This window comes from Meleagris gallopavo, chromosome 7 (genome assembly GCF_000146605.3).
Source record: "Meleagris gallopavo isolate NT-WF06-2002-E0010 breed Aviagen turkey brand Nicholas breeding stock chromosome 7, Turkey_5.1, whole genome shotgun sequence".
Taxonomy (NCBI): domain Eukaryota; kingdom Metazoa; phylum Chordata; class Aves; order Galliformes; family Phasianidae; genus Meleagris; species Meleagris gallopavo.
The window spans coordinates 27,328,012-27,350,469 of NC_015017.2; the positions used below are offsets into that span (position 1 = coordinate 27,328,012).

General features: G+C 40.3%; 1 long non-coding RNA gene across 5 annotated transcripts; it reads left to right on the plus strand.

Annotated features, from left to right (window-relative positions):
• Nucleotides 1–6,361: 6,361 nt before the first annotated feature.
• LOC109368609 lies at nucleotides 6,362–21,842 on the plus strand. 5 transcript variants are annotated; one of them, XR_002116816.1, is made up of 6 exons: nucleotides 6,362–6,416; nucleotides 8,724–8,792; nucleotides 9,946–10,042; nucleotides 13,575–13,720; nucleotides 15,063–15,195; nucleotides 17,018–21,842. It is a non-coding gene; the product is annotated as an uncharacterized LOC109368609 (long non-coding RNA). The 5 variants fall into 5 exon arrangements; XR_002116812.1 differs by lacking the exon at nucleotides 17,018–21,842 and adding an exon at nucleotides 15,331–16,716 and having other exon boundaries at nucleotides 9,946–10,046; XR_002116817.1 differs by lacking the exon at nucleotides 17,018–21,842 and adding an exon at nucleotides 15,331–16,716 and having other exon boundaries at nucleotides 15,029–15,195.
• The last annotated feature ends 616 nt before the right edge of the window (nucleotides 21,843–22,458 follow it).

Consider the following 22,458-nt stretch of genomic DNA (forward strand, 5'->3'; position numbering starts at 1 on the left):
GAAAACCCAGAAGGAAAGCCAGCTGGCATAAAGCCAGAAGCAAGAAATCACCTTTGTAAGGCCTGAGGAAAGATTGCTGATACGTAGCACTCAGTGCCTTGTCAAAGATACAGAGAGAAGCAGACCTGTTAGGAAGTAGGGAGGAAGGAGATACATTCATGACCCTAAGATAGAGAAAGTTTTTGTTGGTGCACAGAAAACTTGGAATTAGCTGCACTTATATTCAAAGTTTCTCTGTGCGTGTTGGAAAGACTTCAGTTTTGCCTCCCATGACTGTAACAGGGCAACCAATATACCTGGTACCCCTTTTGCTGCTCTGCTTTCTTTCACAGTTTGGAAGAAGCTCTTCACTTTTTTATCCATTAGCTTATAGCTAACATTTCATTTCCACCTGTTGTAAACACATGTGGTTTCTCATTCTTCACTGCCAGTGCTGTGAACATACCCAAGGATAAAACTTGGCTCTCAGCGGTGTCCCAGCATTCTCCTCTAAACTGTGCCAGTATCTTCCCCATGTGAATAGAAAGCTTGTTGAGTTTTTCCACTGGCACCAGTGAATGAAGCTGCAGCAAGCTACTAGCATGGTTTACAAAGGATGAATCCATGAACCCAGAGCTCTGGGGAGAGCATCATTTAAATGCCAACACCCACCCTTTATCCACAAAAAAGTGATTGAAAGAAGAAATTCAGGCTGTGGCCTTAGCGTGATTTTCCTCTTTGTCACTCCCAACCCTTGCTAAGTGAGGCAAAACCAAGTGTCCACAGATGCAGTTTGTATGGTAGATAGCACTCATGCAGAGTGAAAGTGGTGCCCCATACACAAATTACTTTGCCAGCTTGTAAGTACCTGAGGTCACCAACAGCATAGAAACTGTCTGCCTTCTTCTTCAGACTACAACATAGCTAGTGATTAGGTAAAAGGGCCACGTGCTTTCTGGATGACATACAATTGAAAATGTCTCTTAAGGAACATTCTTTAAAGGCTGCTTTGTAGCCACCTTGCTTACTGTACAGCACCTTACATCCAAACTAGCAGTCAATAATGGATCTTGCTACATGCTTCTGGAAGTTCAATATATAAATGATAAGCAAGTCACTTTTTTCAAGCCAGAAGACGGCTTCATGAGGCCATGACTTCATCTTACTTGGGAGAAATGGGTTGAAGCACAAGCAAGAGGAGATGAGACAGAAACAACAGGAAAGGATAAAGATTGTTGCCCTTCTCCCTTCTAAACTGTGGGATTTAATAACCCCTGAAAACCGTGCACTGTTGATTTTTACACATATACACACAGAAGTCTTAGCCCTTGCTCCCACCATAACTAACATGATTAAATGAAGGTACTCTACACCTCAAGGAATAGAGATCAATACATAACAACAATGGTTGACAGCCCGACTTTTCATCATTCTGAAGCTGCTCCCTAAAAAGTTTAGACATTTATGGTTTATAATTGCAACTTGTTGCTACGTGAACAGTAATTTAGCACTAAAAGAAGGAAAGAAAGCACTGTTATTCACTGCAAAAAGGTCATTCCTTCAAAAAAGGTCTTCTGTCATCCATCAGTCCTGAGACAATTTGTTACATGCAATTTGTACCCTGCTAAATTATGTCAAGCTACAGAGCTTATTAAAAAAAAAAATTAAGCCCAGCAGCAGATACATTAATTATATAAAATGTCCAAATGGAAAATTGAACTGGAAGCCTTCACCAAGAGGAAAAAAAAGAATCTTTAACTACAAACAAGCTAAACTATGTATGTCAAGATGTCAACTGTACCCAGTAGGCAAAAGCAGTGCTTTGGGCTTAGAAATCCCTGAGTAGGTCCAATCAGTAGGCCTAGCTCTATTGTCTTTGCCTCATCTCTTGCTGATACATTTGAGCAGGAAGGAGAGGAGCTCATATTGACCCAAACACCCTGCAGCAGAGCTGCACAGGGTGATTTGCATTTTACTCAGGGCTGTGCAGCCTTCAGGCAAGGCCAGTGCCCATTCAGCTGCATGGCCTGACAGGAGCTGTCAGCAAGAGCCTCCTGCAGCCTTGTGCTCTCTGCCCTGCAGGGGATCCTGCTGCCAGGCCATCTTCCCATATGCACTCAGGAGACATAAAGGAAAGTAAAACATCTCTCTGCTGCAGCTGACAATTTTCTTGGGTGGTCTTTCTCTCTGCCAGAAGCCCTTAATCCTTCAGAATCTGGGTTAGGCAGGAGTTAAACTACCCTTTTAAAACTGATAAAACCTCCAAATTCCTTCTATTTTGCTCCCCATAGGTACAACACCATGAGATGAGATCTCATGGAGCTTTCTACCCCAGAGGTACGACATTGAGTCCAGTGGAACCAGCACATTGTGAACAGCATGCACACACAGACACACATGCCTTTTTTCTTTCTGGGGAATAGGAAAAGCTATTCTATCTTCAAATTAGACAATATCCCAGGCAGTAATCCCATTTCTTAATGACACTGATGTAACCTCATATTACTTTACCATTTGGGGATTTGCTTCTGTTACGTTTTTGTATTTTTCCTAGCTAAATTCAGAAGAAAATTAAGCCTTTCTTATTGTCCTTTTGTGAAAAAGTTCTTAATCCTAAAAGAATAGGAGAACTTCTTTTTCTCCAGTGGTCTGTAATGCATAAATATTCTGAATATGCACATTGGAGGATAACCTTCAAACATCAGTAAAAAAAACTCTCAAAGCACATTTTTATTGGCATAGTTGACATTAACAATTGATAAACTAATTTCACCTTTTAAAATAATTTTGGAGGTGTGAACAATGCAAAATAATGACTGATGTTAAACCAATAGCAATCTAGTATACTTTAATTCCTGCTTTCTTTCTGATAGAAAAGAGTTTTGGCTAGTTTTCTAACGTTTATGGAACCTTAAAATAATAAGGTATGTGTTGTGGTTTAACCCCAGCAGGCAGCTCAGCACCACGCAGTGAGCTGCTCACTCTCCCCTGATTGGAAATGCAAAAATTAGAAAGCTAAAGGTGCAAGAATCTATGAGCTGAAATAGAGATGGTTAACTATGTAAAACAAAAGCTACACTGACAAGCAAAGGAGACAAGGAATTCAGTCACTACTTCCCATCATTAGGCAAATGTTTAGCTACTTCCAGGAAAGCAGGAAGTCATGCAGAATGGTTTCTTGGAAGAAAAATGCCATCTGAATGCCCTCCCCTCCTTCTTCTACCCAGTTTTCATTGTTCAGCATGACACCATGTGGTATAGGACATCCCTTTGAACAGTCTTGGTTCTTCAGATCAAGAAGATCATCTAGACCAACCATCAACCCATCACCACCACGCCCACTAACCACATTCCCTGGTGCCATGTCTCCATAGTTCTTGGACACCTCCCCACCAGCTGGGCTGAGTGTTCTAATGTATCACCGTTCTTTTGGAGAAGAAATAGTCCCTAATATCCAATCTGAACTTTCCTTGGCACAACTTGAGGCCATTCCTTCTTGTCCTATCGCTGTTACCTGGGAGATGAGGCCAACCCCACCTTGCTACAGCCTTCTTTCAGGGAACCTGGGAAGGAAAGTCCTTGGCTTTGTGCTTACACTGATTAACTATATCATCATGTTATCACCACTCATATAATCGATGAATATACAGATGCTATATTTAAGAAATATACAGGAAAGGTAGTCTAAACGGGTTATCACACCAAAGAAGAATGGGTGGAAAGCTTACCCTTGTCCAGGGCTCATTGAGAAGACTCCAAGAAGAGTGATCTCCAAAGGAGATCCTTCCTCAGTGGTAGTCAGCTCTTAAATGGGTCTAGAAGAGATGGAGCCAGCCACCTTCGCCTGTGTTCCCAGGGCTGACTCATTGCGCGCCTCAGGTGGTCAATCAGAGGTTCAGGCCGTGATTCAGTAGTTCCCATACACGGCTATATTCAAAAATGCAATATAGCATTATACGACACTCTACAAAGAAAACTGACACACTATTCCAGCCAATACATGATAGTACATATTCTCTATGTGAAATTTTATTTCAGAACTCTTCAGTAGCCTTGGTTTTTTACTATTGACACACATCACTAATAAATAATTAAACTTGAGAGACTGAACATAGTAAATACTCTAGTGAGAAGACAGCATATTTTGCCTCACAGGCATGCAATCATAAATGCTGTTTGACCAGTTAAGCAAGAAGCATGCAGAAATAAAATCTTCATGGACTGATTCAAAACTTGCTGCAGTCAATTGAAACAGTACTCTTAACTTCATAGGATTTTAGATCAGTTCTTTGCTGAATAAGTGTGCATTGTTACAATGATTAGGGAAAAAGGGAATTAGTTGTTACTGACATGACAGCAATTCAGCCATCTCCATTGTTCTTCCTGCATTGCTGTTGTGTATAAGGATGCTGTGAGACACACAGGCGTCTCAAAGTCTCAAGATTTCTAATGTTGGATTTCATCTCTTCTCCCTTCAACAGAAATAAATTGGGGTACATTCATACAACATAACAAGGTCGTATTTTCTTCGGTTTATTGTTGTGAATCTGTTGACTTCCTATGCAAGCTGCTCTCCATCTTGTGCTTGACTCAGTGCATTAAGCTATAAAAATGGAAAAAAAGTGGACTACGTTTCCCTTGAAAAACAAAATTGAAAGCAGGGGGAAGATCCCCTAATGGAATAGCCTGCATTAAAACTGCTATAAAATACCATGCTGGTTATTGTATTACTCATGCAATTTTTATTGAGAAATAGGCAAAATATACCCCTAACTAAAAGCCTCTGGAACTTCTTGAAATTTATTTTTAATATTGCTTGAGTTAACATTTTAAGTCGTTTATGAGGTTTTTTTCTTTGTTGTGTTTGTTACTAGTATTTTATATCAGGAGAAAGAGTTTCGATGTATAGTCATGGCCAAATAGATTACAGTTTTTTCATTCAACTATTCTCCCTTCTCTGTGACCTATCAAAGCAGCAAAATACTGCGTACAAATCAGTTCACTACCATTGATATTAGTAGCAGCAAAGATTTAAATGGCATGATTCAACATTACACTGTCTGAAAAATCACACCCTGGATACATCAGATACCACAGCACTAACAAAAGCCATTCTAATTAAGCAAAGATGATCAGGTTACAGGTTTGGGGATTTGTAAGTAGTGACTTGAACTGGTGACCAGCTGAAAGTTTGTAACTGGGAGAGGCAATTTTTACTGCGAGACCATCATACAGAGAGAGTATAAAATAAATGTAAGGTTCCCTTTTTGCTTGAAGCAAGGCTGATTCAGTAGATAGATTTGCAGAGATGATTGCTTGGATTGTCTCTCAATGCTCCATTCGACTTCTAATAGCAGGTATAAAATTTTATCTGATTTTCTACTTTATTCTATTGAAATATTAACCATTGATAAATTATTAAACTTAATATAAAATGTTACAAATGTACACACTTTCATGAGAAGGTCTACTCAGGCACTGCGTAATGGGAATGCTTCTGCTGCACAAACAGGACAGATAGCAGCTCCTGACCTCTTTGCTCTTTTTTTCCTTTTTTGTGCGGGTTTTTTTTTATGTCTGTTGGTTTCTGGTATTTCTTAGGTGGTTACATGCCTGTGTGGTGACATAAAATGCAACGAATCTTTATTTGAACTCATTTTTCGCCTTCTCTCAATTCATCTCTGTCCTGATCATCTCCTTCCCCCTTTCTTTCCCCCGATCTGTAAAGCCAGTGCAATCCTTTATGGGCTTCCTGTGAAACCACTAAATGTTCTTACTGAAAATGAGTTAATAAAACTGCTGATCCTACAGCTGGATCAGAGTACAAACACCTCCTTTCCTTCAGAAGCTCTCCAGAGGATACTGCTCCTTCTCAGGCCAGAACTAAAAATTTTAGCAAGATATTCATGCTCAACGCATACTGAAGAAAGCAGTGCTTCTTCCTAATCCAGAGGATTTAAAATATTTCTTTTGTCTGCAAATCTATTTCAAGTGGAAAGCTCATGTATATCACGATGTTGGTATTTTTATCATTGAAAAATCACACATACTTTCAGGGGTAGAACAGTAACCAGGGTCGAGAAAAGCTTAAATTTCCAAAAGGTTGATGCTGTGCACTTCAGAGCATCTCTATGTGGTACTAAAGTTTCAACAGTGTTTATACTACAACAAAGTCACTGTGAGAAGTAATTTCTAAAGCACTTCAGATGCTTTTCTGCACATGCGTGGGAGCTGTTGATCACAGCCTGAACATCTGATTGATCACCTGAGGCAAGCAACGAGTCAAGAGCCGCAGGAGCACAGGTGAAGGCAATTCAGCTATGCTACCGGAAGGGGAGGAGCCTGGCTCCACCTCTCCTAGATCCCATTTAAGTGCTGACTACCACTTTTTCTGGAGATCATTCCTTGTGGAGTTTTACTGCAAGCATTTAACACTGGTGAGTGTTTCCATTTGTTTTGATTGTCTTTCTACCATGATGATCTTACAAAGTCTACTCATTGTATCCGTTGATTGTACAGTGCTGAATAAGGAGTTGAAGTTTTTTTTTTTTGGAAAGAAGAACTAATTTTGTTCATTTGGACTTCAATTTGTGGAATAATTCAAGAAGTCTAAAATGAGCAGCCACCACTATTGAAATATTTCAGTCAAACATTCTTCAGAGCTTTCACTTTTCTGTTAAGTGACTAAGAGCTTAAGGACTGGGAAATCTTTGTCTCCTAAAAGAAAATAGTTCCAATTTCTTAACAAAACTAAAATTAAACCACCAGGAAACTCATTGTTTCCTTTTTATAAAGGATATGCCAGAATCCACAGTTGCATTTTATCTACTGTTATTTGTGGATCATAATATCAGAACAGTAGCAGGCCCCAAGAAGTCTATTTGCCTATCCTAAAGCAGTTTCTGTACAAATTTATTATTATCTACTGATATTAAACCAACCTTTTTTTTAAGATATCTCAATGATGAAGACTATAATATCTGCCATGCTTGTTTCTACTGTAAGAAATTTTGTTTCTTGAAGTCCAGCTAAAATAATGGTAGTGCCCAAATATCTGGGGCTTTCCCATGCCTTCATCCTCAGCTTATGAGAGGAGATAAGGAAAACAATGTGTTCAAACTGCAACTCTTGACCACTACCCTAGCAAAGTAAAACATTGCCATTTCATGGCTTGGGAGATGTAGTTTCATTTTTCCTTGAAATCTCAAAAATCCTATTGTAAGAAGGAAGAAAAATCCTATTTTTCTGATCATCACAACTGGGGGGGAAAAAAAAAATCAGGAAAAAACAACAGAAAGAGCGAATGCTCGTTCTGATAGTGTCAGCAAATAGAGCTGTGTATGCCAGAGAGTGAAACTTGCAGTTCTCTCAGATACTATTTGAATTACAGACTTCAAAGAGATACAGTGCAAGTTATTTGAGGTAGAGTCTAAATGGCACAGTGGGTATTATTTGGCCTTACATAATTCCAGCAGCTTTAGCATTATAAGGAAAAATGTCAAATCTGGCCCTAAGTGTTTGTAACATGGAGTATTATCCTGGGTATTAACTGCATTAAGTTACCATGAAAATATAAGCCTTAACAAAAGTAATTAACACTCATACCTTGTTTTACACTGGCAATGTACTTCATAGATAAGAGCCTAGCAGCGGTGTTAGAGTGAAGTCATGCGGGTTGAGCCATATCACGCTGGTGGATTGAAGCCCTTTAGGTTAAAGGGTTCAGAATAATGGAAGAAAATCCATTTGCAAACTGCTACTGCTGTTTTGATCTAATATAAAATCCTTGCATGGTTAGCTGTTAGGTGCATTTGCTGGATTTCCTACATGCTTGTGATTTTAAGTTGTTATGAGATAAATTACAGTGCCTTTGCATTTGCTTGGATTCGTGGGATATGGGTAACATCAAGAATGAGAAAATGTGGGAAGACAGGTCAAAACAGTGGTGGCTAGAATCTGGCTAGTTGCCTTTTGTTTTCTGCTTTTAAAATAGCATGTCCAAACTTAAGCCAATAGATACAAAGATTATTGCATGCTAATGTGGAAAACTTCCACCTCCACCGAGCTGTTGCGTAGGGCTTTTTTCCCTGCCTTTCCATACTGTGTCTAAAGCTTGGAGATAGTGCTGCTGCACCTCCACTCAGTTTGTCATAGTTTGTTCTCTTTTGTGTGGTAGGACATCAAAATTTGACAGCTTGATTATTATGACAAAAATGCTACTATGTAACTATGATGGTTGAGCTAATTAAACCAAAATATAACTGGGTTCTGAAAGGGCTGAAGAGTTTTCAAAGCCAGATCTGAGTTATCTGAATACAACCTTTGAAAATGCAATTTACCCTCTCTGCCATACAACACTGCAAAATTACTTCTTGAGTCAATACTCATCTTTACTGCTTCAGCTCAGCTGAACTCCCTAAAAGAATAAAAAATCTGAGGTTATTCAGAGCTCCAGACTTTACCTGAGGAGGATATTGGATAATAATGCTATCAGCCAAAATCATCTTTGACATTTTACCATCTAAAAAATCATTTCATTGACCAGCCATATGGTAGATCAGATTTTCTGAAGCGTGTAAAATTAAATGAAGGCAGGTTATCTTAATATCTTTAATAGTCTAGCAATTTAAAAATAACCTTCTTATGAGTACATATATAACAAATATATATTCATATATTTTTTTCTCTGAAAGAAAAAAGTTAAATTCTTACCAAAAGGAAGGAATTTTTCTATTGATTCACAGATGTCTTGGGATTCTTCTACCCAAAAGTCACTAACATCACTGTATTGGGGAAAGAATGGACTTTTCTAGGTAAGAAAATTCCTAGATTCTAGAAAATCCTCTGAGAAGAACTTTTTTTTTTTTAAACCACAGAAGTTCTGAAAGGTAATTGAACTTTCATGCCTCTAGCTAAAACTCTGCTTCCAACCGGTAGAGGTTAAAACAACTTCTGTGGGCAACCTCCTCCGTAATTAACTACTGTGTGGTTTCTTGCACTGTTTGCAGGTTGATTCATCCACTGCTGTAGATAGAACATATGAATAATCTGGCATTACGGTCTGCTCTGATCATGTTAATGCTACAGTAGAATTTAGCATGATTTATAAAGGAAGAGATGTTTTAATTTGGGTATCAAAGTCAATTCTAATGTGCTGAAAATAATAATGGTTTGATAACTCTCTTAATGCTGTGCACAAAGTCTGACTGCTAAAGTGCATTTCCTGAGAGAGTCCAGCTGGCTCTGTAACAGGACAGTAGGCACACCCAGATCTGGGTTAATGGATCTGGTTAGTTATTAGCAAGAAACTTTTCCCTGAAAGGATAGTGAGACCCTGGCACTGGCTGCCCAGAAAAGCTGTGGGTGCCCCATCCCTGGAGGTGTTCAAGGCAAGGTTGGATGAGGCTCTGGGCAGCCTGAGCCAGTGTGTGGCAGCCCTGTCCACTGCAGCAGGTTGGAAATGGATGGTCCGTAATGTCCTCTACAAGCTAAGCTACTCTGTGATTGTGTGATTCTACAATATTAGCACTTGAGTTAGACTAGTTCTTACACAAATGAGTGCGGAAAGGGGACCAATGCACAGGGAAGTAAGAGGTAATGTGTTGTGGATTTTTTTCTCAGCTCTGCTTCCTGATATAACATTCCTGTATATATTTTTCCATAACCGAAATATGCATCTTTTTATATTCCTGCACTGTAAGTGAAGCAAGAACATTACGAAGAGGCAATCATAAAATCATGTCTATGGGAAGTAACACATTCCTTTCAGACCCATTATTCTGATGGAAAAGAGTGCTTGGAATTTGCAGAGATTGTCTGGCTCCATGGATAATTTATCATTGCCACCAGCTAACATCTAGGAAAGGCTTAAAACTAACAAAAGACAAGTAATCCATTTACAATAAATAAATAAATAGAATTGGAAATGTGTTCCAAAAGCTCATTGGTGCTTCTTGTATTAAACAGCTTACCCTGGTGCATTCCATCTATGGATTTAGACTATTCTTCACATCATTTGCATGAAGATGCTTACAGCTCTCCCCAGACAGAGCGGATTACAAATGTTCGTAAGTCAATAGCCTTCACATTTTAAAGTATTTGCTTATTAAAGGATACTTTAGGAAGTTCAGAATCAAAACCTTGCTATTCCTGTTTGACAAGAAAATCTTGGCAGTCTTCTAATAATCAGTATAAAAATGATGCTTTACATGTCTTCGATACTTTCCCTTCTAGGATCTCAGGTGCTTTGAATGATTAACAGAACATAGCCTTGCAAACATCCCTCTACAACAAAGATCTCTTTACAGCATCTTCTTGGAAGAATGGGTCAAAAAGCTAGTCCACAGGCAACCTATTCAGTGGTAGATTTTCTACTCGTGTAAAAGATTTTTGATTGATTGCTCTGGCTGAAGACCTCTCATGAGCATGCTGCCAGGCCTTTACAACCGTGAAAAACTGTGTCCACTGAATCTTCAGGTCTATTATCCTATATTCATAACCATATGGCCATCCTGTCCTCACCCTTTCAGCACCGAGTTGCATGCAGTTATTGTTCTGATTTTTTTTGTTAGGATTTTAGAGAAGGGAAAGGCAATATGGTCATGCTATGCATCCTACAGCTTGTCCTTCCCTCTCCCAGCAACCCCAAATCTATGAAGAACTGTTAAGAAGTTTTAAGATAACCAAAGAGACTTCACAGAAGGTCCAGAAAATTTTATGGAAAAATTTTATGAGCACTCAGGATGTAAGACATGAGACCACAACAGACTCTCTTCATTGACTGAGATGCTCCTGGACCAGGTTATTATATTGGAAGAGATAAATCACAGCAAAGGAATGGAGAAATAGTCATGACTAAGAGTGAAACAAACCTGAGTGACCGTACTTTTCTCTTAATTCTCATTAGAGGCTATAGTACTAAAAATATTTAAGAAATGAAGAAAAAACATAGAAAACCAATAAAGGAAAACTCAAATGCGAATTGTTGCACAGCTAGAGGCAACACTTAATCCCACTGGTTTGTAAACTATACTTGGAACAAGAAATTGCAGCTCTTATTTAATAGGACTGACAAGTGGTTTGTAAAAAAAAAAAAAAAAAGTAAACACAAACAAAAAAGTCGAGATTCAACAAAACTCTTGAGCCTGATCCAAAAGGCAAAAATTAGATGAAAAGATTTAGAAAATCAGGCAGGGTACAGGAAGCTGCATCTATTTTATGGTATGACGTTTTCTTTATTGACTCTGGCCTAACTGAAGCATGCTGGTTGTGGGGTTTGCTAAACTGGTTAAAAGCAGGAAGAGAAAATAATGAGACTGTGGTAAGCTGTCTCAGTGTGCGATGTTTTCACCTGTCTTTAGATGATATAGACTGGTTAAAAGAATGTAGGATATATGTTTAAATAACCCTCTGTTTCTCAAATGAACTTGTTAGTGGTTTGGTTTTTCATTCCTAAATATAAGGATCTAGGAAAAAAAATAATGGAAGTACTAAAATAATCACTTGTTTGATCTTCTGATAGAGCTAAACATAGGTTCAAGATCTCCTGTACACCACTCTTTGGTCTACCAGAGATATTCTTACCAGTTTCTTGTTTCACTTGCAGGGTCATGATTTTCTACTGCAAGAGTTAAATCAATACTACTTTATAAATTGCATCAGTGTAAAAGTTGTTCGTGGCTTGGTAGTATATTGCCCTTTCTGGACAGATGTAAGGTGCATTACTACATGTACCCTAATACAAATATACATGAATGGCACTGTACTGTTTTTATTGCAATAGAGTTTTGAAAGCAACTTCAATTTTGTGGTATAAAAAGCTCTTCTAAAGTTATTTAATTTTCTTCAAATTTTTCCCCCATTCCTCCAGCATAGGGTTGAGATGACTAATTTTCGTCCACTCACTGCACATCCTACTTTACCAAATATGTGATTTCTTTAGGTCAGAGTCTTTGTAGCTAACTGCAATGGAAACTAGTGTGTCATTTGGATGTTACTTAGCAATATTATGATAATGGAATGATTAATGCTTGGAAATGCTTTGTATTAATATAGTCAAGTAATATCTTGGTAGATATCGGTGTAAAGAAATATGGATATGGATATAGATGAGAGACAGAGAGAAAAAAGAGGGGGGGAATCTTTGAGACTGTTGGAGATAGAACTCAAAGTCCAAAAGTCCCCATTAGTGAAAAAGGGAGCCACAGTGCTGGAGCCCAGTAGGACAGCCTCTGGATGCTAGTCAAGCCAAATCAAGCTGCTTCAAAAATTTCATCTAAAACACAGTGGCTTTTTTAATACTGGTGTAAATGACTTTATAGCACTTGGATAGATGAATATATGAAAGGGAGAATGACTATTGACTGGCTCAGTGACTGAGTCTGTCCATTTCAGAGGATTGTTAATTATTATCATCTTAACTGAGTCACCCTTGTGTGCAGCTTATCAGCTCAGATAAGTAGACAGTCTGTTAAGAAACTGTATTTACTTTTCATTTTTATGTTCATTTAGCCATCTCTCCTTTAAAAACTTCTTGTTATTCATCCTACTTAATTGTTGACTGTGTAGCTGACAACATTAATCTCTCAGAACTGGCCAAATTTGTTCACACCATGGATTTTTCATGCTGTTGCCAATACTGGATTTTCTTTATTTACCACAACCATCCTCACTATATCTGCATCCCAGGATAACATGAAATGCCTTGTTCTGACTGTGTATCACCAGTGATGGGGAACTTCCAGCTGGGAAGAGGAGGTGGGTTGGGAGAAGCGGATAGTGGGGTATTGGGGTTGAGTTTTCTTGCCTTGGGTAGGAATGCTTTTTCAGGGCGGATCTGGGAGCCCTTCTATGAAGCATCATCTCATGAATAAAAGCAAATAGATGTGTAAACTCTAGAAGAGAAATCACACCCATCAAAACATTCATAAAGCTGCATATATTCATACGCAAATCTGAGGAAGTATAAAATTACAGACTAAACCATTTTCCAAATAAGTTCTCTTTAATTGGCACAAGGTGTTGAATTATGCAGAACAGATCTCAACAGAGACTTTTTTTTAATTTAAAGTTAATTACTTTATCTTGGTTTGCATGTGGAAGCACAATACTTTTTGCACTGACTTTGTACCGGAGACAGCTACTATCCATGTTATTCTGTTCATATAATAAAAATCAAATTGCATCAATTCCTTAACAAAGCACAGCAGAGGCTTTCCCTAATAGAATCCTTACTAGAGAATCAGATAAAACTATCTTCAAATAAAGGATTTTTTAAAATGATATTGGGATTTCTCTGTAGTGTATTAGATTGAGCAACAGTGGAATTAGCTGCTGGGAGAGGTAGGCTTGGAATAAGAACTGCTGGGTAGAAGTAAAGGCAATTAGGATGCTCTGCACTGTTGTCATAATTCAATGGAAATTTTTTTATTTTATAAGCCAAACTGGAAAGGTAAGAGTTTTGTGCCATTGGAAATGCTAATTGCTTCTAGACAGCATTCCAACACTCCATTTCTATCCACACAATTCTTCCCTTACACCCCAATTTCACTCCCAGGCAATGCCAGTTTTGCAAACTAAAACTTTCCTTTCTGTAGGTGTTGCTGAAGCCATAGCATGGGGAACAAAGGCAAACTCGGAGGATTCTGCTATGATGGGATTCAGCTCAATGTTCTTTCTGTGCCCAAAAACTGTGAAAATCTTAACGAGTCCAACCTGAGCTTGACAGTGTATAAAGAAGCAGGTGAGTCTTTTGTTTTTGCTGAGAACAGTTTGCACGGGCTTATTCCTAGCCTGAAATTGTATTCAGTTTGTGTCATGAAGCATGAGGATTGATAGCCCTTGTCATTTGCTCCCAGCCAGTCTAACTGCAGTTATCTTAGCTAAGCACACCCCATTGCCATTGGACACCTCTGGAGAGCAATTAGTGGAACTCAGCAGCTTAACAATAGCAGGGCAGGGGCAGTGTGGCCGCAGCCAGCCTGCACAAGAAGTGAATCTTGCATACTCCATTGCTCTCCATGTCTCCCTGAGCCACAGCTGGTGGCTCTGGTGGTGGCAGGAGGCTGGCAGGGTGCTTTGAGGTGGCTGATGGGGTAACATAGCATAGTATAACATCACGGTTCCCCCTATAGACCATCTCCATGGGGAGACAGAGCAAAGAGTGTAATTATTACTAGTTTTCACATTATAGTTCCTAAAGTACAGAGAGGACTATAATATTGAGTACAAATACCAGATTGGTTTCCTGACCAGTAATTCTATCGTACTGTAAACCAGTATTACACAGTACAGCAAAATGATAATCTTGATCCAACACCCAGACACAGCAAACAGCACTACAGGGAATGTATAATAAGTAAGGTGCTAAAAATGTATTTCCAAGTAAATCTTCTGAAATAACTCTGAAAATAATAATAAAAAAGCATTGTGACTAGCAATTATTAAACTACTACAATATTTATAACAATTACTGGAACAGGATATTTGGTCCTTGACATGAATTTTCATGCTCTACCTCAAGTGAGTGCCAGAAAGAAGCACAATGTGCTCACCTCCAGCTCACAGAGGCATTTGGACACAAGAAACCAGTTTAAATGTAGTTTGGCAACACGTGGGGCAAACTTTTCCTGACAGCCAATGCAATGATATTGAGCGCTACCACTCACTGCTGTACACATCTTTGCCTGCCCTTATCCTGGATGCATCCCCTTCAACTTACTACTTTAAAGAGCCTAATAGATTTCCTTTAGCTTGAGGCAGAGCAAACCTCTGCTGGTTTGAACTAATGTAGAAGTATTAGAAAAGATTGGTGCTGGGAATTTTTTTCCCTCTTCCCCTTTCTGTGCAGTAGGAAGAAAACATATGACCTAAATCTGCCAACCACCTTCAAAGGGAAGGAAGAAACACGTGTGGAAAAGCATTAGAAAGCCACCCAGCTTCCTTTAATTATGATGAGAATGCCAACATTGCTAAATGAATAGAAAATAAACGGAATAAGTATTAAATGATTATGGTTTTCCTCACATATTTCTTTTCATCTATTCACCAGCAGATAGCTTTACAACGTAAATAAATCTTTTCAGATGTAAACAAGTCTTCAGCACACACTGCTCGAGTAGGTGATGCGGCCGTTGGCAGCTCGGTGCAGAGGAAACGACGATCTCCAGCACCCCCTGCAGCATCCTCGCCAAAAGACAGGCTCCGAGCCCACTCCAGGTGGGCTCCAGTTCACTACTGGCTGTTACTATTTCTTCTGTTAGAGTAATTAGATTTATACGCACACAAAGCTTATGCGAAATACACTTATATGCAGGCTTCAATAGCACCGGTTTCTTGGTTTCATCCCTGCAGAGTGGGAAAAGCAGTATTTGTGAGAGCCTGGTTCCCCACTGAGCACCACCCAGAGCTGTGAAGGTTTGTGCCAGCCAGGTTCCATCCTGCCCTGCTGTCCACAGAGTGATGTCCACAGAGAGATGTCCCCAATTTGGTTTCACTGCTTTTCAGAGGTCCCAGTGCAGATGGGTTGCAGAGCTGCTGGTGGCCCCCCTTACGTGGCTGAAGCACAGCTGTGAACTTTTACATGCTTACCTCAGAATCAGGATGGCCTGAGCTTGCTTTAAGTGCAAAGGAAAAGAAAATCCACAAATTGTTCTCTCTGCTAAAGTGCCTCCCAGGCAGGTTCTGAGCAGTGCTAGTTTGGCTCATCCCCATGGACCTCTTCAGAGACAATTACAGTCAGAACCCCTCCTGTGTGGGGCATTTCATGCTGCTCAGGCATAAGTATAGGAAAAGGACTGCTTATACTGTATTTAAATTCTTTGCAATGCTGTTCTTGAATGCCACAAGCTCCTGCCCTGCACCTTACCCTTCTCTACTTTTCTGCTAAGTATCCGATGTGACTTTTTTTCCTCTGTCCTGTCCTCTTGTCAAGTCATGCTCCCGCAGAGCAGCTGCTGCTGGAGCAGATGTAAAACGGTTCAGTAACACTCGCTAATATTAGCTTTGACACCAGTACAGAGACAAAATAAATTCTTTTCTGGGGGAGAAACACAAATTACTTAATGCAGCAGATGAGAGCAGCGTCCGTGACAATGCTGGAAGAGAGCTAGTTTAATATCTGCCTGAACAGAACACGCACGTAAGGCAGAATAACTCTCCCTTAGCAGCCAGGATGCAGCCTGCCACAACCTGCACTGCTCAGCCTGGAGCCATTTCTCCTAAGCCTTGTGGGATCCTGGTCATTAATCTAGGATCTGCTTATCAGTCTACAAAATGCAGCCTCTGAGGGCCTCAGCTTCAAGGTGAGGTGCTTCATGCAGTGAGCTTTCCATAGCAATCCCAGCAGGCTCTGACAGCAGCAGGGAAGTGGCCACAGCGTGTTTAGATGGGGCAGCTTTTCACTTGCATTTGAACAGATGCAGGTCAAAGGAGGTGAAGTTGGCTGGGGAGCAGCACCCAAGCATGACCATTCCCTCCTGTTATGCATTTGGCTGGAAGCATGCCACAGCCTAGCTGGTTATTGGCAGGAGGAGAGGTATCTGCATATACAGTAAAGCTGGATAGAGAGAATGGAGAGTCTCCTCCAGGGGCAAAGAAGAGCTTTGAGGGTTACATGCCTTGCTCAGTAGCCAAATCCCCTCTATATTCTGTACTGTGAGGCTTCTACAACCTGCTTTTCCAGCAACCTGGACAAAGGAATTATAGCCTGTGCTATTGTACAGGAATGAACCGCTCCCATCTGCAAGAGCATCTCTGTCCCCTGCTTGCCTGCACAGCTCCTCCCTGGAGGAATGGATTTACTCTGCCCTCACTGACTTCTCTGACAGTATTTTGTTTGGCCAGAGATTAATGGGTCTGTTCTGAAGGAGAATCAAATCTGACTGCCATTTTCCATGTGTACCAGCCCCAGTAGGAGATTTTACCTTCCTCCAAATCTCAGGTGGAAGAGGGATTATTCACTGATGGGATGACCTAGTATGCAAATTATTATGTTCCTGACCTGGAAACTCCTGTTGTTTCTCCTTTGTTCTGCTTTCAGGATGAAAGAACTGAAAACATTTCAGCAAAGTCAGTACCACCCATCCCAGTGGGAAATGCCATCAAAGAGTCCCTTTTCACCAGTGCTACGCTGCTGAACGCAGCTCAGGAAATAAAGAAATGTGGCCGAATTCAGGACCTGCACCCACTGACACCACTGGTAATTGGCCCTTTGCTCCTCTGAGTAGTGTGATGGAGCTGTAATGGAAATCTCTGCCTGCTGTGGAAGTGTTGATCTGTTAATCACTGAGCGCGTGCCGGCCCCAGCTGTTAGCTGATTCTGCGGACAATTTTTGCTTGGCTTATGGATCACTGCTGCATGTGCAACACAGAGCATTATATTCAGGCAGAAAGAAAATAATGAATTCAGCACTGAGAAGTAAGAAACTAAACTGTTTAGATAACCTTAGGCTTTTTCTGCTAAGAAAATCAATACAGCTAGAAGCTTAGAAACTACTGACATTGCAAGCAGAGTCCAGCTACAGAGCCATGGAAAGCCCAATATAAATGACCAAACCAGTTTACTTTCCATATTTTGGCTTGTATTACTTTGCTGGTTTTCGTTTTTTTTTTCAAATTCACAAAATTCCTACATAGTTTGCACATCTCTTAAGATATCTTTGTCTGCAAGGCTTAATTCTTTCTAATCCAAAATATAATTTCACAGTCTGACATATTCTCTTTTGTTGCTATGTTTTTAGTCTAGAGAAACCTGACATGGAAATACTGTGCTAGCTCACAATTTCCATTATAGGTAGTTTACTCTCTGTATTCTATTCACACGTTGATATTCTTGCTGTGATGGCCAACATGGGTGCTAATTAGCAACTACGCTCCTCCTGGCAGGTTGTGTGGACACCCATCAAGCAGCACCTGACTTGAATTTAATTAACATCACCATTTAACTGCTTTAGTATTTGTTTTGTAGTAATACCAAGAGGCCTCAGCTGGCGTTTGGAGCTGAAGGCACGGAAGAGAGAGAGGCAATGATAAATTGCTATAGGGCGCTGAGAGGACTAATAGACCACAGTGACTCTGACCAGCCACACCTGGGCCCAATGGGTGTATTTAAGTTCAGGCCAGGGAGCTGACCTTTTTCCCCATCTGTCTTGTGAGTTTGTTTGGTCTTAGCCCTGCTTCTGATTTTGTTTTCAGAGTGGACTTGGTTGTATCTTGTCAATGGCTTCTTTCTAGCCCAGTCTCATGGATGTACCTTGGACTCCTGCTTTTGCCATGCCCCTGGTACTACCTGGTTTTGCTCCTATGTGTGTTCCTTAGATGGCTCGGACTTCATCTGTCACCTTGTGTTACATGGAGCTGTGGAGTTTCTTAGCACGTAGTTTGCTTTCTCTTATGGAAAGCCTGACTCCTGTTGCTCATTTGACATAAGGGCAGAGCTGCCTACACCAGAGGAATTTCCACCAAAGAGAGAGCAAGGAATAAAGATAATCCTTGCTGTCTGCAGTGAGGAAGAGATGTATTCAGCAGTATTCATCCCAGAAGATGAACGGAAGGAAATCATGGAACTACCTGTGGCTTTCTCACCTCTCGGGTAAGAATTCAAGGAGAGAAAAGATTGTGTACAGCCACTTAGCAGTCAGATGAGATATAGTCAGGTCATGGAGCTAAGGACAGCAGTACTTGCTATGCACCAATCTCTGATTGTTATCTCATGACTTTTACTTAAAACCACATTTGTCTTCTCCTGGGCTTGAGCCAAAATTGGAGTACAGGCCCTTTCATGAGTGTGTCTCAGACAAGAGCTCTAGAAGAACTTGATGTAGGAGTCCCTTTTTGGGTATATCCAGAGGTGTCAGAGTGCTAACAGGAGTTGTGCTGAGCTCACTCCTGATTTTGCCTGGCCTGAGAAGCAAGGCATGTGCTCCTTGTTTTTAGTCATTGCTACCTGCTGTGAGGCTGTACCACTGAGCAGTGCAGATATGCCCTTAAGTGTGTGATGACATTCAGAAATAATTCTCGTTAAAGGAGGAGGAAAAACACCAGAGAAAGAGAGTTCTTTTTAAGTAAATAACAAAGGGCACTAATCTTTGGAGGCAGTTTCTTCCCTGCATGTTTTGAAGCTTACGCTGCAGAAAGATGATGCCAATTGCTGCAAAGTGCTCCTTTTATTTTATTTTATTTTTTTTTATCTTGGGAAGGGTCTGAAGACAGAAGTGCTCAGTAGAAGTATCTTCAGGCCCTGAAGAGTCAGGAAGCAGTGAGATCACTTCTCTTTGCATATTTTATATGTCAAATGGCTACCAGTCTCTGTCAGCCTTACAAACTATCAGAGCCTGCAGCAGACAGCATGCCTCAGCCATAAGAAGAGCCAGCTGGGCTGCCCCATCAGGCAGTGCTGCTGAGCCAACTCCATCCCCTAGCACTAACAGCAGGTTGGAGGGAACCAAGCTTGCACCCTTGTGACAAAGTGCAGAGGAGGGAATTCAAATCCCTCCTGGGACTTTATCGTGTTCCTCTTGCTATGCTGCCAGCCTGGAGCCTTCACGAGCTGTGAGAGCCCAGGTGGAAACACTGTGTGAAATAGCTCAGTATGCTGCAGTGAATAATACTTTAGGAGAGCCTTAGGATTCCCCATAGGGGCTGTGGATGTACATACTGAGATGCTGGATGACAATATAATCTATAAAGCTCTCATGTTCACAGAGGCGTTTCTCTGTAAAGAATGAGGCTATGCTAAACAGTGGGAGATTAATCATACCTCTTTCCCTTTCTTCCCACTTATAACGTGGGTCATTAGGTCTCAGGAAGATGTTAATTCTGCATTTTACGTGTGTAGATAGATAGAAAAAATAGATGAAAGTTTCACCTGGCTGGTGACTGGGTCACATTAAGATCTGTATCAAAATCAACACTCATTGGTCCAAAACAACAAAGAAACAATGATTCTTCTTGGGAGAGGGGGATATTTGTCAGGTTAGGAGGGATTTTATGAAGGGATTATCTTGTCAGCTGTGCACACAACTCTTGCTTCTTTCCATGGGAGCTACACATGTGAATAACAGACGGAAAGCTGGTGCTCCTAAACATCTTTCTCGTTTCAGTGATCTAAATACAGCTTAGATCATCTCAGCTTTGTTCTGGGTTGTTTCTTTCAAGGAGGATTTCTTTCACAGGAGCTGTAGGGTGAGAATTTAGAATGAAGTAGTCAAAACTGAACTGATTATTTCTGAAATACTGTCTTGCTCCAATGCAAATCCCCCAGGCAGGCCTGCATTTACTTCAATATGAGCCTGTTCTGTGTCTGGTGTTATTTATTTGAACCCGTCAGGTCTGGGCGTTCACATCCAGAGCAACAAGTTGCAGTTCACCCCCCTTCCTTTCTTTATCAGATTTTGGTTTATTGTTCTTTGTCTTTTTCTGACATGCTGCTGAGAAGTATGTTGTTGTTGAGCTGAGGTTAACAGTGGTTAACTGAATTCTGCTCATGTTTCAAGTGACATTCATCTGTGTGGAGGACAGAGCCACCAATACAAGAGTTCAGTGATCAGATAAGCTGAGCAGAAATCAGAAAGGGGAAGGGAGAAGATCCAACAAAGTGTTTGAACTGAGATAACGTTTAGAGACTGGAAATTTACAATTGAGGGGGAAAAAAACTAGGGGAAATTTAAGTTAAAATAGTCTTCTATTTCATATCTATCACATTTTAAAAAACACTTGAATATTTTATTAATTTGGATATTGTCTTGTGTTATCAATGTGTACAATTTAGAACTGGATCTGAATTTAAAATCTTCAGAAGTAGCTTATAAAGACTGAAAGCTTGGAAAGCCTTGTTGCAAAAGTAGTCAATTAGATTATTTCCTTCCAACAGTTTGCAAGAATGGGCACAAAACTTTACTTTTTCTCTGCAGATTAAACTGGAAGCTCCATTAATCTGCTTCACTTCATGCCTATTAGGAAGATGGTTCCACTGGTAACTGCTTCCACTGAGGGTTAAGAGACTGTTAAACTCTTTGGCTTTTCTATGACAAATGTTATTGAAGTGTATTGCAAGCTATTTTCAAATTTTAAAACAGATTGTGCCTGGAATTATAGTCTTTTATACCAACTTTCAGCTTAGACTAAACTTTTATAGTCAGGGTATAAACTTCTGAATGCTTGTAATAGAAAACTTGGCTGACTGTGGGGTCACGAAGAGTGGTGGTGCAATACAGCTCTCAGCCTGGATATACACCTCATCACAGTCCACTATAAGGAGTAAATATTACAATGACTGTTCTTCCTCATGTGCAGCTGTGTAAAACCAGAACATAATAGTCTTGATATGTAAATGATATTTTTCTTAATGGGAGAGCAGGGATAGCTCACATCTTGCACAAGTTTTCTTACAAGCATAGCCTTTGTCACAGCTACACTTCTTAATCCCAAGCACTTCAGAAACAGAACACTGGAAATACATCTTCTGGCTAACATGTGAAATTAGAGGGCAGAAGAACAGGGAAATCAAAGTTTGAGCTCTCTTGAGATAGGCAAAGCTCCGGGGTCTCTGAAAGTTGATGGGAATGGATCAGTGTATTAAAGACTGGAGGAAGGACATTTATCATGGATGGTATGGGGTTACAGAGGTTGGAAAGACAGCCTGCAGGACTCTGGTGCAACCTTTGTGTTCAAAGTAGGGCTAGCAGGAGGGAAAAAAATCTCGTTCTATTATGTGGCCATTCAAATAAATGCTACTTCTGCTGAACTGCAAGATGTAGCAGTGCTTGCTCAGCATCCAGATTGAGTTTGATGGACAGCAAGTAACTCTAATATCACCTCAGTACAATTTTTTTCCCTAGATCACAGTATAAAGTGCATGTAGCAGATGAGTGAAGATTGAGTCCCTTCAGTCACCCTGTTTCTATTCTGCAGAGTAGATATGAATAGCTGCCTTATGACACTTAATATCTATAAAAAACACTTTATTCACAGGCTAATTTTGGGGGGGAAAACATGACTTAATACAAAGTTAGAATCCATTCTGACTTCATGCATCTCCTCCTGGAGAATGGACAGCTGCCTTTCAGGCTTCAGAGCCATGTATTTTGCCATCTACTTCCCCTTCTCAGAGGATGGACGAAATTAGCAGAAATTAGTGATATTAGCAAACAGATCTATTCCAGGGTGAGACTAAAGATTTCTAATGATCCAGCTCATTCTTATTGTTGCAACATTATTACATACTTGGTAGCAAGTGCTTAATTGCTCTGCCACCAATGGAGTTAGCAGGAAAACAATAAGATTAAGAATTCTTCAAATGCTCTGCTCTCTTTAATTAGCTCCTGGCTGCAAGGAACTTGGTGAACTACTGGTGAACTTTGGCTGAGAGTTAATACTTGTAATTTCATGCTTTTGATCAGGTTCACTGGTTTTTCCTAATAGTGTTCCTGGCCTTGAAGGTGCTGGATAACCTGTGCACTGGAAAGGGTGTTGATACTGCCC